General features: G+C 35.9%; 1 protein-coding gene and 1 long non-coding RNA gene across 6 annotated transcripts in view; both read right to left on the reverse strand.

Moving 5' to 3' along the window:
• Positions 1–6,364, reverse strand: part of si:ch211-269c21.2 (carbohydrate sulfotransferase 8) — a 47,055-nt gene extending 40,691 nt beyond the window's left edge. Inside the window, exons 1-2 of one of the 4 annotated variants that reach the window (XM_058767594.1) lie at positions 3,882–3,909; positions 3,593–3,647 (exon numbers count right to left, since the gene is read on the reverse strand). The gene's annotated coding sequence lies outside the window, so the exon portion shown is untranslated. Of the gene's footprint in view, positions 1–3,592; positions 3,825–3,881; positions 3,997–6,131 lie in introns of those variants that run through there. The other 3 variants (XM_058767592.1, XM_058767595.1, XM_058767593.1) reach the window with 3 other exon arrangements.
• A 1,675-nt stretch (positions 6,365–8,039) lies between these two features.
• Positions 8,040–15,427, reverse strand: LOC131534679 (uncharacterized). 2 transcript variants are annotated; one of them, XR_009269416.1, is made up of 8 exons: positions 15,089–15,427; positions 14,895–14,970; positions 14,709–14,793; positions 11,297–11,445; positions 9,738–9,912; positions 9,333–9,647; positions 9,141–9,244; positions 8,040–8,195 (listed from the first exon to the last, which is right to left on the reverse strand). It is a non-coding gene; the product is annotated as an uncharacterized LOC131534679 (long non-coding RNA). The 2 variants fall into 2 exon arrangements; XR_009269415.1 differs by having other exon boundaries at positions 14,709–14,970.
• Between the last annotated feature and the right edge of the window lie 1,658 nt (positions 15,428–17,085).

The following is a 17,085-nucleotide window of genomic DNA, read 5'->3' on the forward strand; positions in this document are numbered from 1 at the left end:
CACAAAATGATCAGTGCTGACAGGTCAGTCATCACTATGCCTTGCTCTCCCTCTCTCCCCTGTCATCTTGTGACCGGCCTCATGTTGTGACAGTGTAAATTACATCAGTCACTGCACTGGGGCGAACACACGCTCGTGCACTCATCCGATACACACGCGAAATACACTCTACTTGCTCACAACGTAATACCGACTGTGTTTTAACAACTCAAGTTCTTTCCCTCTCACACACACACACAGCTCAGCACCATATGTTGACCTCCCTTACACATGAGGTGCTCTGGCCCTGGAGGGAAATAAATTACACACTAATATTACTGTGCAGTGGCACGCTTCTCCAAAAGACAGATGTTTACTCGGGATGATCTTTAAACAACAGCCCCAGACTTTTCACATCTTTCCCTCTCCTTAATGCTGGTCAAAGCTCACCGTCCCCTGACCATGAATATTGCTGTAACTGCTGGTCTAAATCAGGTTCCTCACCCCTAATCTAAACCTTAACCTTAAAAAACTGAGCTGAAATAATTTTACAAATGAAAGCAAATTTTAAATAAACAAAAGGAGTGCAATTTGCGGATTAACGCATTAACACATTTTGCTGTGGTAGGTGGGACAGGGTTTTGTATTTATCCTTTTATGTGGGCTGCCATGACAGTGGAAAACACATTACATTATGCTTGATCTTCAGTTGCTTCATTAATTAGCAAAAGCAATGTGAGTACTGCTATATGCAGCCATCTGAATGTATGGTTCTAAATGGCAGGAAATCTATTTTAGGCGCATTCCACTAATGACGCACACTTTGGTGTCCTATGACTTTATTAATGCATTAGAAACACAAATACCACATTTCTTTGTATGAAGGACTGTTATCTAACATAAAATTAAGCTTGCATGAAAAGTATCCAGTTTTATTAACATCTCATTGTTTCAAGCTGTTTTATAAAAATAAAATTGACTTAAACATTCCTACCTAAAATGTGGATTTTGGTCTGTCCCACCACAAAGTTTTTGACCTTATCAACAATTGGCCTATCGGTAAGCCCTTCCCCTCGAACGCAGATGATCCAGTGGCAGTTGAAAAAATGTTGCATGGGGACCGGACATCTTTAGGTTTCAGCACCATAGAGAAACATTGGAAGATCTGAAGCTCTCATCGGTGTGACTGTATGCTACAAAAATGGCAAAACGATGTGCCTGGGGGACTTGTAAAACAGCTATCCTGAGAGGATATGCAATGGAATTTGGGATTTATTTTATTATTCAACATTCATTTTCTGATCGTCATACTCTCATTAAGTTACAATTTTCATCTAGCAGAACGTTAATGTCATCTTGTGCTTCAGCAAGGGATCTCTGGCTAAAACTAGCAAACGTTAAAGTTAGTGAGTCCATGCTAACATACAAACATAAATAGCTAACTGTCCTCACGTCATGTACAGGTCAAAAACACATAAACGAAAGTCTACATTTAAGTGCTTCCCTTCTTACCCTGTGGTACATGAACAGTGTTGATCCTGGATGTTGTCATCTGCGATCGTGATGACCAAAAGCCTGATGATACACAGGGCAAGTTTTTGAGCAATGTTGCTGTCAACGGTCAATCAGGTGAGACACAGGGCCCACAACTGATTTAAAGTATCCAGATAGAAATTTATTACCCATTCTCAATGGAAAAGTGCCCAAGCAGCATTGCTCAAAAAAAGTTGCCCAGCAAAATTGCTCAAAGAGTTGCATTGTGATCTGTAAACACTGTTATATATCCCTCCATGGCATATTTAAGTCCCACTTGAATGCTTCTCGATGAGAGGTGGTCCTTCTGTGTCCAAAATTTATTTTCTTGGGACAAGGTTTTCACACTGACAGCCATCATTATAAGACAATGAACAACTCTGTTTGTTTGTTCAAGTGAGCAACAGTAACTAAGGGGGGCGGGGCTTACCGATAGGTCAATTCAAATGCATAATTTTGCTATAATCCATAATCCAATGTAATATCCCTTACATCTGAGAAGTAACATCATCTTGACCCTTCTACAGCATTACGGAAAGTGAAAGTGAAAGTTGAACAAATTGTTGTGTTGACTTAATTCATCAAGCTAAACCATTCTCTCTCTCACACACACACACACACACACATATACTGTATATCAGGCCCAATTTTATACCCTGCTCATGGAGAGCATGTTTAAATGAATTATTTAAGAATAAAATTATAAGATATGCATTGGAAGATCTACACACAGCAATCTTCATAGCTTTACCCTGCATCGCCTATGTCACCAGCCTATATTCCATTCAGACAGTGTGACGAGCAGATCTTTTGAATGTCAAACCCCTCATCCTCTCAGGGCCTGACTAATCATAAAGAGTGAGAACTTGTCTTTTTACCTTCTCTCGGAGCTTTCTGATTTTGTCCTTGACATTCAGACAGCAGAGTCTGTCATGAGGCTCACAGAGGAATACTGTGTGGGTGCGAGGTGTGTGGGGCTGAAGAGCTGGTGAAGACTTGTGTTAGTGTGGGAATGTGTGTGTGTGTGTGTGTGTGTAACTCCAGTTTGGATTCTCTGCAGCTATTACAAAACATTAAAGTGATACTCCGTCAAGCAGGGCTGAACTGCTGTCTAAGTAATTACTGCAGTGCTTTGAGAAAATAAATTGCTATTATATTGTTGAGTTACTAGTCCACTTTTGAATACAACATGCATCATAGAAAGAAATGTCTGAAGTCATTCAATTACTGTAGCACTACAGAAGTCAATAACGTGCACCAGTCCATAGAGCCCTTTGAGGTTTTAATAACAATTCATAACCTCCATAGTTACAGATTAACAAAACGTAACAGACTTATGTCTGTAGAAGGGCTGCACGATTTGGGGGAAAAATCAAATTGTGATTTTTCTGATAAAAACAAAATTCAGATTTACATTTTTTATTTCTGATTTTTTTCAAAATTAGGTTTGTTGTGTTTGGGCTGCAGAATTTGGCCAGAATGTTGTGATTATACATCAATATGTATATAAAATAAAAATAATAATAAAAGTTATTATTATTTTAAAAATCCTCAAACAAAAATAGAATAATAAATATTACTATTACTTACTATGAGTAATATTTCACTGTAAAATAAAAAAAAATTAAAAAAGTTTCCAATTTCAGACTTATTGCAATTAATTCCATTTATTTTAATAAACAATGGCAAAAAAACAAACAAACTGTTGTTAATATGCTTAGTCTACAAATAAACACTAAGTAGCAAAAGATAAAGGCAATTCAAAAAGTATCACAAACATATTTACAACGCATGATGGAAAACAACTAGGATCCAGTCATCTTAAACGCACAGAATATACAGCCAAAACAGAAACCAAAGTGATTTCTGTTCTAAAGTGGTTGTTTTAAAATGTTACGACTCTCTGCGGCCTCCGCAAACAGCAAACATCCATTAGTATAATGCTAAAAAATGCATGAGTTGTCCCACAAGTATTATTTCCACAGAATTCAGGAGGCTATAATATAGACAATTTCTATGGCAGTGAAAGTAAAAATAACCCTCTGTATAGACCAGGGTGAAATACAGAAGAAAATCTTACTAGACAAAGTGATCCGATAACGACCAAATGTTGGGCAGCCAATCAAATCAATCCGCTTGTGGAAGAAAAGAAGATCTCTGACATTCATAATTCACTCATGGGTAAATAGTTGATGACCCAGATTAAAGATTAAACTTAAATTTCTTTTTAAAGTGTTAAAAGAGACATACATTTTGGAGATGTGCCATTTAAAGTGACTTTAAAGAAATATTTTGGGTTCAGTACAAATTAAGCTTAATCGACAGCAATTAAAGTGAATGGAGCCAATGCATATTAGCAAAATAATCACCGTCTCAATAGTATAGCCCAGGGCTCCTCAAATCTGGACCTCGAGATCCACTTTCCTGCAGAGTTTAGCTGTAACCCTAATCAAACACACCTGAACATGCTAATCAATGTCTTCAGTATCATTAGAAAATCACAGACAGGTGAGTTTGATCAGGGTTGGAGCTAAACTCTGCAGTGGATTGGACCTCCAGGGTAAGATTTGAGGAACCCTGGTATAGCCACTACACAAAATATGTGCTAACATTATATGTGCAAAACAATTCCTTACTAACATTTGTGTAAAGTCATATTCTTATATTACAACTTTATTGCCATGACAATGTAATGCTTTAGCCCTAAAATTCCTATAAAATGGTTTTAAACAAATTTCCAGCTTAAATTATACAGAATTTAGAATTAGTTTGTAAGTGTTTAAGTGTTTTATTAAACTACACTGTAAAAAACAAAATGGAGTAGGGTTTACTTTTAAACCAATTTTACAAATTGCTAATTTTACAAATTAATACAAACAAGTAACACATTTAATTACAGATTCATTTTTAAGTAGAAACACTGAAATATAATTTTATTTGTAAAACATACTCAAATAATCTTTTTACTTACAACTTCAAAAAAATATATAGATTTTTTTTTTTACAATAAATGTTCACATTTATGCTTTTATATCCTCCCATTCACTATTTTTCCAATTATGTTTTATTTTATTTATTTATTTTTAAGAAAATAAGGGTAAATAAAGTCAAAATGCATTTTAAAAATTCAGCAGTAATTTAATTTCATCAAATGTGACCCTGGACCACAAAACCAGTCTTAAGTCGCTGGGGCATATTTGTAGCAATAGCCAAAAATACACTGTACGGGTCAAAATTATTGATTTTTCTTTTATGCCAAAAATCATTAGGACATTAAGTAAAGATCATGTTCCATGAAGATATTTTGTATATTTCCTACTGTTAATATATCAAAACTTAATTTTTGATTAATAATATGCATTGCTAAGAACTTAATTTGGACAACTTTAAAGGCGATTTTCTCAATATTTAGATTTTTTTGCACCCTCAGATTCCAGATTTTCAAATAGTTGTATCTCAGCCAAATATTGTCCGATCAAGACAAACCATACATCAATGGAAAGCTTATTTATTTCAGGATGATTTATGACACAATGCACACAGACATGATACAAAGTGCCAGGTCAAATTGTACTTCGTTTATCGTTTTGGAAAACACACAGAACATGTGCTAGAAGGTCTTGTCCTCTGAGCCCATCTATTTCTTAACTAGAAGCTGGTGGGAGCATGTCACCATCCTATTTATAGCCTGCCGAGAAATAATTCAAAGGAATCAGAGTGAAGATCTCTTAAATCTTCCCTTTCAGAGTCCTACACGGAATGAAAAAGGGGAATGTCTCTTTCTGCCTCAAAAGCCATCTGTATGAGACAGTGAAGCACACCTCTGAAAAGGTGTGAGTTATATCATGAACATCACAGTGATGGATGTGGCATCTGTTGGACAGACAGAACAGCACACATGGCGCTTGTTTCCAACTGTGACAGGCAATAAAAAAAATTGAAGCTCTTTTTAAAAAAAAATAACTTTCAAAAGTGAATTTAAATGCATGTTGGAATAAAAACGAAATTCTCTTAAAGGGACAGTACACCCAAAAATGACAACTCTGTCATTCTCAAAGATTTTCTTTGCAGTCACCATTCACTTTCATTTTATGGAGAAAAAAGACGAAATGTGAATGACTGATGCTTCTATTGCGGAAGGAAGTCATGTACAGTTTTAACAGAATCAGAATTGTAATATTTACGCAAACTATCCCTTTAATCCAATTGAAAATAAATACACAAGCATCATTTAAAAACACTGACTTGCTGACAGTCAGTCTAACGGTTAGAAGAGTCAGTCTTCAGTCCAACAGATGCTTAGAAAGCCGACTTGTTCAACTCATTAAAGTGGCATTAATCATTTCCACTTGAACAGCCCATCGAATGAAACAACATTACTGTCCTACAGTCAAACGATATAAGTAATTGCCACCCAAACTACCGATACTGACTGCGTTTCCACTTCTTCTCACAATTTCTGTCTCCTCACTCACTTCTCCTCAGCATCGCAGTCCAGACTCGGACATTTGTACTTTCTTACCTCTTTGAAGCTCAAATTTCTGGCCTGGAGGATCTATTTCTACTCTTTCCTGTGGGAATAAACGCGAAAAAAAACCGTTAGCACACGCAACACTTACCTCAACAATCTTCATAAGGCTCAAATGTGTCGCTGTAGGCGCTCCACTTCGTTTGTGTTGGCTGAATTCAACGGTTCAAATTTCAGTAACGAGTTAGTAACTGAAGCATGGCACGTAAATAAAACGTAGCCCGCGATAAAACGCCTATCTGCGGTCGGAGTGTAACTTTAAAGCGGCTGGCAGCGGTGTTTGGAGAGATGTGAACGCTCGCGCGGCGCTCGTGTGTGTTGGGCGTGCGCATCCTGTGCTTCTATTCTCGCGCGCTCTCTAGGGACACCGATGCTGCTGCTGATATTGCCAAGCAACAGCTTCTGTAATAACCCATCAAAGTCTGACGAAGCTCAAGTTTGGCATGTTTTGTAACAGACGATAGAATTCATTTCGGGTCGAATGAACTGGCATTCAAAGACAGGATAGCTCTAATTTAGAGAGGTCATCATATGTCTCAATTGGGTAACATAGCAACTTTCATAAATATCATTAACAGACATTAAATGGGACATTGCTTATGCTTTCATATGCCCATGTTTTAATATACTGGATAAAATATTAAACTCACACTTTAAGAATGGAAACCATATTAGTTTTCTTTTATCAAATCATTCACAATTTTAACATTTTACTGTTTTTGCCATGCACCTTCTAAAATGAAAATAAATTAAAAAAAAAATTGTTTTTAAAAAAAAGCCATGTTTCTTCATTTTCCCTAATCTAAATGTTTCAAAATATTTATTTATGAATGTTGTTTGAATATTACTTTCCATCTTCTTAATTTTCTTGCCACACATAATAAAATTATCATATAGCCTAATCAATCCAGTCATATTAATCACATTATTTAAAGTTATTTCAAATTTTTAGAAATTCATAATTTAATATTACAAATAAATTAATACCTTTTAAAGGCCCAAGCTCAAATATAAACATCAAAGTTTCATTAAAATAACTACTTGAATGTACATTAATGATATGTGAAGAATTCTGTAATTCTATATTCAGATTATTAATATATTATTACAATGTATTACCTAATTAGTTACAATTTCAACCATCTTGTATACAGCTACACTATTTAAAAAAAAAAAAAGTAAAAAAATAAATTACAATTATGGACATATGTCATGGCATATAACTTAACACTGATAAATAAGTAATAAAAACTATAAAACTATATAGACAAATTTAAAAACCAAAAAACTAATATGCAAAAATCGAACAAAATTGCTAAATCTTGAACTAAAATTTCTAAATATTAACAAAAACTATAACAGTATCTCAGTGATACTAAAATAACACTGTTATGTCATCCAAATACACTCTTCTATGCTTGTTTACTGGGTGACGCTGGACAGGAGTCTATAAATAAATATACAGTCCATAAATAAATTCAGACTCTGGGGACTGACAGAGATTAAAGGAACACTGTGAATTTATGAAACTGAGAATGAAATCATTGTGCAGCACTGCCCTATTTTACCAAGGTATTAGAATACACAGCAAGCCCATTAAACTGTGTTTTTTTTTTGGTTGCATGAACAATTTAAGTCTATAACACAACGCTGATTAACCTTTCTCTTGTCGATCAAATTTTATTTAAGACATTATTTTGTCTATCGACTTGAGTAACTCCAAAACAATAGACTTCTACCACCAAATGGATTAAATGATGTACCGGAGGCTGTTGTGCTACTCTATCCTGAAGGCACATATTGATTGCTTTATAAATTACTGTCAGTTTACATCATTTCATTTCTTCACTGTCACCATGAGGTAGTGCTTGCTTTTCCTTACAGCAATACATTTCAGCTCACTGCTCACAAGATAACCAATTGTTTTTTATTCACTGCAGAAATAGACAAAAGAATATTGATCTTATGATTCAGGTCTTCTTGTTGCTCAATCCCCACAGCCCTGAAATCTCTTCTCCAGTCCAAAATGAAAGGCAATATGGGACATTTTCTTCAAGGTCCTTGACTTGAGCGTAACCATTGACGTAGCTGTCCAAGATTATATCTCAGTAGGTTCGACCATCTAATTGTGTTTTACTTGAAGTTACTGGAACACCTTAATGAAAAGCAGTTAATAGTAACTGTAGTTATTGCAACAGTTTAAATATCTGTAGAACAATAAAAATAAAGATATTTAACGATAGCAACACATCTCCATTTAAACCAAAACTGACTTCCTTGAAGGGATAACATCACTCTCCTTCCTGTCATTCCAAACCATAAAAATACAAAGTTCTGGCATGAATCTCTATGACACAGTCCAACAGTTAGATATGTGATGTGCTCTATGTATGTTTGTCGATCATTAACAAACCATTAACTACAACTTTTGCCTCAATAAACTCCTAATTTACTGCTTATTAATAGTTAGTAAAGTAGTTGTTAAGTTTAGGTATTGGGTAGGTTTAGGGATGTAGAATATGGTCATGCAGAATATGTGCTGTGCTTTATAAGTACTAATAAACAGCCAATGTGTTAATAAAAGGCATGCTAATAAGCAGTTAATACTGTGAATTGGTCCCTGTACTAAAGTGTTCTCGGTTTTTTCTTGCAAAAGTTTTGCATTCCCTCAAAATCCGAGAAACTTCTCAAAAGTTCTGTAAGCAAACGCAAAGTTTTTTGGGGATAACACAAAAGATTTGCAAAAGAATTTAAAACCATATAAATATAATTTTTCCTCCCATCGTATTTTTGTTTGATAGATACAAATACATTAGACAGTACATCTAGTTGCGAATACTGGCTCATATTGACTTTAATGCAATTACTGAAGGGTCCTTATTGACGTTTCAGATTATTAGCTTTTGACATTACTCTGATTTATGTCATTGTTAATATGATTTTTCGGTCTAGTTTTAGGGTGACAAATCTATCAGTGACCGAGTTGCACCTGGACTCAATCATTTGCTGCACTTCTTCCTTGGATGGATCTCCAACCAATACATAATTAGTTCATGTATAGTGCTAGAAGCTTCTTTTAGCTCACTAATGGAGCTCTTACCAGGAGATCAAATAGCAGTTCGGTCAATGATGAGGTTTGTGGATAAAAGAGATGATGATGTCACCTACGGCCCTCCTGTTTGATTGCATGAGCAAACCTCAAGCCTGAAATGCAGTGCACAAACAAACAATAAAGTGACTGATGCTGTTCAAGTGTGTAAAAAACATGTTTGGAAGACCATCATGCACATACCTTTCAACTGAGTAGTTAATAACTGCATCAGATGAACCAAAACTAATAAAACTCAGGAGAGTTGGCTATTTATGGAAATCACACTTTGTTATTGCATGTGACCTGCTGATCTCAGAGGGTGAGACATGAATCCCAGACACCAATCCAACCCTCACAGGAGACGTGTCAGAAAACTAAACTTCTAAAACAAGATAAAACTTCCACCAGGTGCTTCGGACAGACTTATTTATAACACAAAAGCCAAAATGAATAGTTCTTTCTCAAAGGATGGCATTTTCTGTCCTCTAACCGGATTTAGATGGCTGCCTCTGTCTTCTAAATTTAGATGAAGAAAGTGAGTCAGCCCACAGAAAGTCAATATTAATGGTGATTTATTGGAGAGTGAAAAAGAAAATGTAACCTCACCGGATTTTAGTCAGTGTGAGAGCACCTGGCCCACAGGCTCGGAGGCAGCAGCATCAGAGGCAGCTCTCTGAGGCACACTGGGGTGGAGCCCTGCCTCAGCTCACACGACTGCCCTCTGCTGGCTCACTGGACCACCACACAACACTGACACAGGCTGGAATGCACTACACGACTTCTGAACAGATTGTAAAACACTAGGTGTCATACACTTGCTGACTTTGTAAACAGTTACAGAGGAAAAACTGGCTAAATAGCTGAGGATCACACACTACCAGACTTTGAATTGTTCCAAGCGCAACAAACTCATGCAGAAACAAGAGACTTGTAGCTAGGAAATACATACATGACAAATTAAACATTGTCTTCTAAAATTGGCTCAAACATGTCTGACTCTGAATCATTATGATCACAATATGTAATCATTGCTTTAATGTGTTCATTGTTTCTGGTAAATAAATAGGCCTACATGAATTCTGGTGTAGAAGCTATTTTTATTCAGAAATTGATAGTAAATTTCACAAACATTTACATGGAAATAGCAAGTAAAACATTGAATTTAATGAGACGTTTTCAAGTAGAAAAACTGAAATAGTATTTTCTTATAAAACATGCTCCAATGATCTTTATTTGCTTCTTCGAAAACTATTTTTGCAGTGTAATAGACTTTAGAAAGGTCAGTGCTATATTTAATTTCTGTCAGGAATGAAAATGACGCTGTGAGGGATAGAAGTATGGTGTGTTTAACTGTACTATTGTTTAACAACATACTGATTGTTCAGCTGATGAAAAAGCCCATTTGAAATTAAGCTGCAAAAACATGTGATTCAGAAACTGTGTTCATGATGTCACAACTGAACATGTAAATATATGACTGCCCATGCTATACACAAAAAATTAGGATCAATTTTCACTCAGAAATAACTAGAAATGTTCAATAAATTAAAAAGAAAGAGCAAGTAGCACATTGAATTAAACATGACATTTTTAAAGTAGAAAGACTGAAATAGTTTTGTCTTGTAAAACATACTCCAATAATCTTACATAAAAATGAGCATATTAGCAAATGTCATTATTTTGCTTAAAGAGTTGATTGTAATGAATATCCCAAAAAGTATTCTCGTAGCTTCATAAAATTAAGGTTGAACCACTGATGTCGCGTGGACTATTTTAACGATGTCCTGACTACCTTTCTAGGTCTTGAACGTGTCAGTTGTGTTGCTGTCTATGCAGGGTCAGAGAACTCTCAGATTTCATCAAAAAAATCTTAATTTGTGTTCCGAAGATGAATGTAGGTCTTACGGGTTTGGAACGACATGAGAGTGAGTAATTACTGACAGAATTTTCATTTTTGGGTGAACTATTCCTTTAAAGAAGTTTTAAGAGTACATTATCAAATGCAGCCTGTTTGAAGGTTTACTTTAGAGGCTAAAAAATGGTCATGTGAAACAAAACTACAATGTTTTTTTGTTGCAATAAACCTTAAAGCACACAACAGAGAGCAATAAAATGTGCTAAATCATTCACTGTATCAATACAAAAAAGTGTTGTGGCTGTCCTACCTGATGACACTGTCCAGAGAATCACTCAGTTTGTTTGTTGCAGGTGCAGCTGTTACATTTCTGCACCTCTAGTGGGCGCTTTGACTCTCAGCCCACTGAAGACAAACTCCTCATTGGGTTGCCACACCAGAGCGACGGTCATCAGAACACTACAGACATGGGAAAAGAACATTATCAGCAGTACTTTTGGCAATTACCCTGAAATGTAATCTATTTCTTGGGGCTACTGAGTCCCTCGCCACATTAGTGACTCAAGGTTTGTGTGTGTCCTTGCAATTTTTTTCAAAACCTTACTGCTCCACTAAGTTAAAAACTGGGCACATATCACAGTTTTCCACATCACTGGGCCACTCATACTGCATTCCTCATCAGGCACTATTTCACCTGTATTACTCACATGAACAACCTCCTGTGACATTTGACCTGTCCCACGTGGAGCTGAGCATTGAGGGAATAGAAGCAACAGCATACTCTTATGTGCTGATACAACATATTTATATTTAACAATATTTTCTAGCCAACACATTGGCCCCCGATGGCTGTATTCTAGATCAAGGTCATAAATTGTTTGGCCCTTATGGCAGTAATGAATTTATTAGAGACTGAAAAGGGTGCAAAGGTCAATCACAGCACAATCTGCAGACCTCATCTTGTTTGTATTGTGTGGTATGAAACCACGTGGCCATTTGGTGGATTTAACCAAATTAAACTGAGCATGAAACATTGAGTACAGATTGGAAAGTATATTTTGTTACCGGCTGAAACAAATCCTACCTTCTGTAAAATAAAAAAATAGCGCTAAGAATAGGAATAAAGAATGTACTGTCACCACATTAAGTCTATATCTGTCACCTCAGGCAGTAAAAAGGTCCATGGTAAATCCTGTATAATTGACAGATGTCACCTGCTTGTGTCCAGTCAGTGGGAATCTGCCACTCGCTTCATATCTTTAGCTGACAGGTGGCAGGAGTTTCAGGGACAGGAAGACGTCAGCAGAACTTTGGTGACACTGTCATTGTTTCGGCTGACATTTGCCTGCTTGCAGAGCAGTGAGCTAAGACCAACAAGTCTTACTGCTTTCAGACAGCTCATCAATAGCCTCCTTCAAAAACACATACATCTTGATAGAAAGATAGAATAGACAGAACGATACACTGATAGATCAACAGAACGATAGAACGGTAGAACGAAAGAATAGATAGCTAGATAGATAGATAGATATCTATCTATCTATCTAGATAGATATCTATAGATAGATAGATAGATAGATAGATAGATAGATAGATAGATAGATAGATAGATAGATAGATAGATAGAACGGTAGAACGACAGACAGACAGACAGACAGACAGATAGACAGATAGACAGATAGACAGATAGATAGATAGATAGATAGATAGATAGATAGATAGATAGATAGATAGATAGATATATAGATAGATAGATAGATAGATAGATAGATAGAACACAGCGATAGAACGACAGAACGATAGATCAACAGAACAATAGATAGAACGATATATAGATGGAACGGTAGAACGGTAGAACGATAGAGAGATATAGATAGATAGATAGATAGATAGATAGATAGATAGATAGATAGATAGATAGATAGATAGATAGAACAAAATAATGATAGAATGAAAGAGCGATAGGTATATAGATCTGTCCATTGTCATTCTTTTTTTTTTTTTTTTTAAATCAAGGTCGTGAGTAACAATTGCTCTCACAAAAGTGTAGCTTTCAGCTGCAAAGTCTATCAGAGAAAGCAAACAGCTCAAACTCTGTAAATATGACACGGACAACTCCTTTCAGGCTCACCTCCAGGTCTGCTGTAATGAGGATGCCGTGGGCTTGCACGCTTTTCTACAGAGAGAATGAATTCCTAGTACACTCCAGGGTTTTGCTGCTGGAAGATCAGCTATTTTGGGCAACAGAAAGGATTGTTTCCGCTTTAATATATTCAAATATATTATATCCTGAAAGAAATGCAAATAACTGGGATATAAAAACATTTTCGAGGGAACTCTGAAAAAAGTGCATTTAAGTAGTATTATTTTATAATTTCAGTAGTGATATTTCACAATAAAGTTCTACACATTCTATACGTTAACATAGATAATGCATCAGATATAATAATATGTTTAATAAAAATTTGCATTATTTAATTTAGAATTTATTTATACTATTTATACTATTGTTCATTGTGCAATCATAATGCATTTTGTAATGTGCAAAATTAGTATACGTAGAAATTGGCATTAACCAATCACCCAATTTGCGAATAAATCTGATGTGGAGACCAAACGCTGTACTGAAATTCTCAAAAGAATAATCCATTCAATAATTCAACTCACTGACTCACTGATCTGGTCACAGTGAATCTTGAATTCATGGAGGATTTTCAGTGAATAAGCCTTTTCCTCACACAAGTCTAGTGTCTGCACATGCACATATCTTTAACTGTTCATCTCACTCTTGAACTGCTCTCTTAAATACTGCATGTGTATATAACATGTCTTAAAAAGACCTTGTGTAAAATACAAAAACTTTGTGTTTTAATGTAAACTACAAGAGAAATGACTTGACATGTCCACTATAATCACAGTATATAATTGCAGCAATCAATCAGTCATTCACCCTGCACATGTGGATTCATATAGCTTCAGATCAAATCTGAAATTTCACACTCTGACAAGTTTAAATGGATTATTTGGTAACTTTATATTGAAATGCTACTCATCCAGATGAACCAATCAGATCATTACAGCCCGGTTTCTGTAGCAAAGAGAAATATGGAATAGCACAGATTTATTTGGGCCATGCATGTACATACTATATGTGAATTTTATTTTATTTTTTCCCCAGCGATTCAAGTATTTTCCACATGTTCATACCACTAGGTCAATTTCCAGGCTGAAAACCGGATTGTTACTGAACACAAAATTGCTCAGTCTTTATTAAGAATCATCTATTACTGTTGAAAACCCAGTTTGCACCAATACATTCTACCATCCAATTCTCTTTCGCTGGCACTCCTGCCACAATTACATGCTACAGTGACTTTAAGGACCCTGAAAGGGCAGCCAAGGCGTTCTCAAGACACCTCTGCTTGCTGCTCATTTTGCAAGGTTGTTTCAAAACAAATCATCACCCTGGGCAACTGAAGTGAAGGAACAGCGTGGGTGCAGTTGCAACATGTAATTTTTCAATAATAATCTTCCAATCCAGCAGGAAAACCACACATATAGAATGCAGTATGTGATTTACGATTACGCAGATGGTATGTTGTGCTAATTAGATGAATTATACGCTGTCCAATCAAATCACCATTCATCTGTGTTGTAGTTTTCTTTAACACCAAATTGTGAACTGAAAACAAACAACCAATCATAAACTGATCTGCACTCACCTTATTAAATAGAGAGGTTCCGCTGCCTCAGATTTGGTGACCCAGCTGTATATCTGCAACTGTTCACAGCAGACTAAAATGCTTTCTAGAGTATGAAACAGAGGAGATTAGACATTTCTAGTGGGATGTTGTGTAACATCTTACCCATTCTGTGTGAAATAGAGGAGGGTAACAGATATTGGCAACCTGTTATACGCTGCCTTGTTGGATTTTGTGAACCTGCTGTATATCAGCAATTGTTTGCATCAGATCAAAATGCGTTCTACAGTATGAAACAAAGGAGATTAGCTATCATTAGTATGAAAACGGCTAACATTTAACTCATTCTGTATAAATTAGAGGGGGGTAACGGATTCCAGTAACCTGTTGTGCTGCCTTACCGCATTTTGTGATCCTGCTGTATATCTGCAATTGTTTGCATCAGACCAAAATGCTTTCTAGTGTATGAAACAAATGAGATTAGACATCACTAAAGAGAATTTGTGTAACATTAAATTCATTCGGTGGGAAATAGAGGGGAGTAACGGATTTCGGGAATGTGTTATGCTGCCTTGTCAGATTTGGTGATCCTGTTGTATATCTGCCACTGTTCACATCAGACTACAATCTTTTTTAAAACGCAAGAGATAAGTTTACACATCAACAATTTAAACTCTAGAGCATCTGGCTATCAGGATTATTTAATTTATGCATTAGATGCATAAATTAAAAAATGAACAAAAAATAATAATAATCATAGAGCAAGCTCTTGGATAGCTCTGTGCATAAGTGCATTCTCACAGTTTCATGTCTTCCTAAAATCAGAAAAACCTGAGCACTCTGCTGCTTTCAAACAATGAAAAACTCTTTGCTTTTGCAGACAGAGCCAAAGCTCTTGCTAACACAGCAAATGCATCTGGGCATTGTTGAGATGACATCAGCAAGACGAGCTTTGTAGTTTGTATGTGTCTGGCATCATTACCAGCTTGTCAAATATGCTTTACAAACAGAAGCAGCATAGCAGAGGCCTTGTGAAGAAGATACGCCTCTGTGGAATATCTCACTGGACAGCTGCCAGCATCATGTGGCTGTTTTAGCCAAGAAAGGAAATTATCACGTCTAACAATGTGAGACCTCAGAGGTTTTGCAAAGAATTCAAAGCTATTGCTATTATTATAAAATTATAATAAAGCAGTCAAACTCCACTATAAACAACAAAAATGGGCAACTCTGCAAACTGCGATTGAAAAGGCAGGGTGTAAACACCGTTAGGTCAACAGTTAATTAACAATGTCATCCGTCTTATTTGTTATATGCAATAACATATTGCATTAATCAGAAGCTACTAAATAAGCATGGCATGTTGCCTCGAGCTGTTCAGACGGATTTGAGGAGATTAAAACCTACCTAACACAAGTTTTCACACAGACAAATGTGCTGAACAACAAAAATCTAATATGTGACCTCATTTGTGCAGGTGTCACGGTCAAAGATGACAATACGAGTTGTGTTGTGTATTGACTGAATGAGTTGACCTCTGCCCTTCACATACATTGGGCAAAGAGGCCCAAAGCTACAAGTGAATAAATGAGAAACGTGACATGTTAAAAGGTACAATAGGAGGTCCTCTCTTTAAACAAATACAATTGCAAAAACAGCACAAAAGTAGTTGCAGACCAGCTGTAGGGAATATCAGTGATAATGTTCAATAGTCTTTGAGGGACAAAAGCTTGGGGTTGGGTTTTTTATGTTTTTAAAAAGAAGTATGTTATGCTCACCAGGGCTGCATTTATTTTATAAAAAATACAGTAAAAAGCAATATTGTGAAATACTGTTTTCTATTTTAATATATTTTAAAATGTAATTTATTCCTGTGGTGGCAAAGCTGAATTTTAAGCATCATTACTCCAGTCTTCAGCGTCACATGATCCTTCAGAAATCATTCTAATATGCTAATGTGACTCTTTCTGTTGCTTAATATTTTCGTGGAAACTGTGCTTGACTACATTTTCTGGATTTTTGGTGAACGGAATGAAAGTTCAAATGAACAGCATATTTGTAATATTATAAATGTCTTTACTGTCACTTTTGATCAATTTAATGCATCTTTGTTGGATAAAAGTATTAATTAAAAAAAAATACTTACTGACCCAAAACTTTTCAGCAGTTAATGACAGAGGTAAAAGATGTGACGACTAGCCCCAGTCTCTCCTGTAATGTAACACCAGCGAGAGAAAGACCTGAAAACGCATTTTGACATTGATTTTACCCTGTATAAAACACACACACACACACACACACAAAGATACTATTTCAGATGTAGGACCCCTAAAGGAAACCTCAGGAGAAATCAATAGAGGTGTTACATCTGAGGTGCCCAACAGGGCACAATGGGGTC

This window comes from Onychostoma macrolepis, chromosome 25 (assembly GCF_012432095.1).
Source record: "Onychostoma macrolepis isolate SWU-2019 chromosome 25, ASM1243209v1, whole genome shotgun sequence".
NCBI classification, from domain to species: domain Eukaryota; kingdom Metazoa; phylum Chordata; class Actinopteri; order Cypriniformes; family Cyprinidae; genus Onychostoma; species Onychostoma macrolepis.